The sequence below is a fragment of the Orycteropus afer genome, unplaced genomic scaffold (assembly GCF_000298275.1).
Source record: "Orycteropus afer afer isolate SDZICR_OR568_19922 unplaced genomic scaffold, OryAfe1.0 scaffold00015, whole genome shotgun sequence".
NCBI lineage: Eukaryota > Metazoa > Chordata > Mammalia > Tubulidentata > Orycteropodidae > Orycteropus > Orycteropus afer.
This window is the reverse complement of record NW_006921602.1, coordinates 12670609-12674267: the sequence shown is the minus strand read 5'-3', so window position 1 is coordinate 12674267 and position 3659 is coordinate 12670609.

The window sequence follows — 3659 nt, the reverse complement described above, 5'->3', positions numbered from 1 at the left end:
ATGACATGAGACAAAGTATATGTGAACTGCTGTATGAAAAGTGAATTTACTCTGTAAATCTTCACCCAAATCCTAATAAAAAAAAAAGAAAAGAAAGAAAGAAGCCACCCAACTTTTCTGAGGAGGCTTCCATGGGTAACATTTCTGTCTGGTGCTTACACCTTAGTGAACATGGGAAAGCCATGCTGTCCCTTCCTAGGTATGTGTGTTATGGGAGAATGGGTAGGGAAGAAGATTAAAAAAGCTAGATTCCTCAAAAAAAAAAAAAAAAAAAAATCAACCCATAGGAAATGTGGGAGGACACAGGGCCCTGATAACACCTCACTGAGGTCTTTGGATAAGGTGATGAAAGCTTGGTTGAGGTCAGGGTAGTAAAGTAATTGACACCACGGCTGCTCTCTCGACTCCTGGCCTTGAGAAGTCACCCAGGCGCCTGGGTGAGGGCCCTGGATATTTTCGGCCTCCAGCAGCATCAGCAAGGTCTGGGAGGTGTCAGCCATATTGTATTTCATGTGACCGAGGCATTAGGCCAGCCATAGCCATGGGGAGCTGACCTTGCTTCCTTGCTGCTAGCTTGGGCCTCACCTGCCTCTCTGGACTCAGACGCTAGCCTCCAGAGCCAAGTTAGGTCAGAGGTATGCAGGAGGAGCTCCTGCCAGTCCTGACGGGCAACAGAACCTGATGATAAAGGGGTAGGCAACTTTAACTGCCACCAAGGGCTAGGGAAGTTGTTTTTGGGCCCCTCAGAATCTCCACTCTTTGTTCATTCTGTCCGTAAACATCCTGAGCACTGCTTCTTTCTGGGGGTAGGGTGACCAACTGTCTCAGTTTTCCTTGGGTTCTCCTGGTGTTAGCACTGAAAGTTCCATGTTCCAGGAACCCCTCAGTGCTGGGCAAACTCGTGCCCATCCCCCAGCTGCAATCCTGCTTTTTAGATGCAGAAACTGAAGCCCAGAAAATGCAGGTACCTCACTCAGTTTTCCCCAGCTAGAAGGTGAAGGGCTGGCACTGGAACCCAAGTCTGTCTGACTCTTCTCACCCCCTCCCTAGGTCAGGCCCACCTCCTATCTCATTCAAGTGATTTCAAGAGCCCCTAACAGCTTTCCCTCCTTCAGACACCCCTACTTCATCTATCTTCCCCTCACTGTCAGGGTTATTTTTCTACCTGCAGGAATGGTGGAAGGATGCAGAATTCCCTGGAGAGCTTGTGAAAGTACAGATGCTCGACTCACCCTTCAGAATTTCTAACAAACATGGGGTCACCATGCGCCAGAAGCACCTCATATGTAACTGGTTTGGTTAAGTCTGGGATGTTACCTGGAGCTCTGTTGGCGTAGTGCCTAAGGCATTTGACTGCTAACCAGAAGGTTCACAGTTCAAACCCACCAGCTATCTGTGGAAAGAAGACTGGGCAATCTTACTTCCGTAAAGATTTACTGTCTCAGAAATCCAAAGGGGATCACTACAGGTTGGAATCAACTTGAAAGCAGTGAGTTTGGATTTTTTTGGAATATATTCCCAGGTAATGCTGCTATTGTTGGCCTGCAGACCACACTTTAGAAGCACTGCTCTAAGCCCCAGTTCTCATAAAACCTCACAAAGTATATGGAGCCATGGAGGCTGGATGATCCTCCCAAATTTGGCCCTGAGATAATCTTTAAACCTTAAATGAAAACATGCCCTGCAGTCTTCTTTAAACCAAACAATAAACCAGAAAACCAAACTCATTGCTATTGAATTGATTCTGATTCATAGCAACAACTCCCATTGGGTCTCTATTGGGTCCAAGTGGTAAATCTTTACAGAAGTAGCTTGCCCCATCTTCCTTCCATAGAGTGGCTCGTGGGTTTGAACCACCAACCTTCTTGTTAGCAGTCAAATGCCTTAGGCACTACTCCAGCAGAGCCCCTTAAACCAAACAATAGTTTAGCTTAATGTAAGGAAAGACTATCTACCTTGAACACGGTGCTCTTTTAAAGAACTATCTATATGGGATCAAATGGATAACAGCAACTTGCAAGGTTACGCAGGATGCTTAGGGGTCAGTGAGTTCATGTTAATTGATGAACAATTTGGAAAAGGAAGGTGAGAATGGCTACATAACTTGAAGGATGTAATTAATGTCACTGAATTGTACACGTAGAAACTGTTGACTTGATATATGTTCTGCTGTGTATATTTTCAACAACAAAACTAAAATAAATTATTTAACAAACAAACAGACATATGGTCCTCCACAGAGTTTGCTGGGTTCCAGCTTTTGTGAGGAGTCTCCATCACTCCATAGCTCCTCCTTTATACCAGCTCCTACCAGGCTGTTCCACATCCTTGAGAGATGCTCTGCTCCCTGCAGCCTCTGAGTCTTTGTTCAAGCTGTTCCTGGCTTCAACTCCACAGCCCCTCCACACATACAAATCCTCTTCTTTATGCCTGTCTCAAATACCACCTGTTCTAGTTACCTAATGCCACTCTGACAAGGATATACCACAAATGGGATGGCCTTAACAAACAGGAGTTTACTCTCTTACAGTTCAGGAGGCTAGAAGTCTGAGTTCAAAGTGCCAGGCTCTAGGGGCTGTGTGAAAGTTCCTCAACCTTGGGCTTCAGCTCTGCCTTCAGCTCCCAGCCCATTGAAGCTAGAGGCTTTTTTTCATTTAGACAGCTGCTGGCCGCTGAGGCTGCCAAGCCCAAGGTTGACAAGTAAAAAGGCACAGTCCCAATGTTACCAAACTGCACGGCAGGCCATTAATTCAAGTCCATTGTTAAGTCCCAAGGTTGGCAGAGCATGGCACACTGCCAAACAATGACATGGCTACATGCAGGGTCCAAGCGTGCCATATGCTAGAGACCATTCCCCAAGGCTTCTCTTTATATACAGGAAGCAGACCACATCCCAAAGGCAGCTACTCAGCTGCTTGTGGTAGATCCCACCATGAAGTTGATTTCCAGTCTCATTATGGGGAGTAACTACCACCAGCTGCCCAGCCACTCAATCAGGCCCAGCCAAATTGACATACAAATTTAACTACCACACCACCTCCTCTGGATGCTCATTTGATTCCATTAGTCAGAATGAAGGATTCTTTCCTCTGTTCGCAGCTTAGCTCCTATTTCTTCCTGTCCCTCATAATGCGTTAGCTATCTCTGAAATGTGGATTTCTTTCTTTTTTTAAAAAATTTTTATTGTGATTTGGGTGAAAGTTTACAGAGCAAATTCACTTTCCATACAGCAGCTCACATACACTTTGTCTCATAACATTGACTGCAATTTCCCACAATGCAACAGTTCCCCTCCTACTACCCCCCCATAGTTACCTCTTCCGTGTCCTCCCCTCCCATGCACTCCTGCCCCCCGAGCTGTCTCCCTGTGCATACACAGCCCTTCTATTTTCCCATGATTGATCTCTCCAAGGAGTGTATTTACCTAATGTAAATGTTCAGCTCATATGCCTGTCTTTTGTTTGGCTGGAAGCCACAAGAGTGGGTTCAATTCTAGACCAGAAGGGCAGCTAGGGCCTGTAGTCTCAGAGGTTCCACCAGGCTCTATCAGACAACAAACCTGGTCCTTTTTTTTTTTTTTTATTTTGAGTTTTGGTCCACATTGTTCTCCCACTCTATCCAGGATTTCCTACATAGATTCCCCTCTGAATGATTGACAG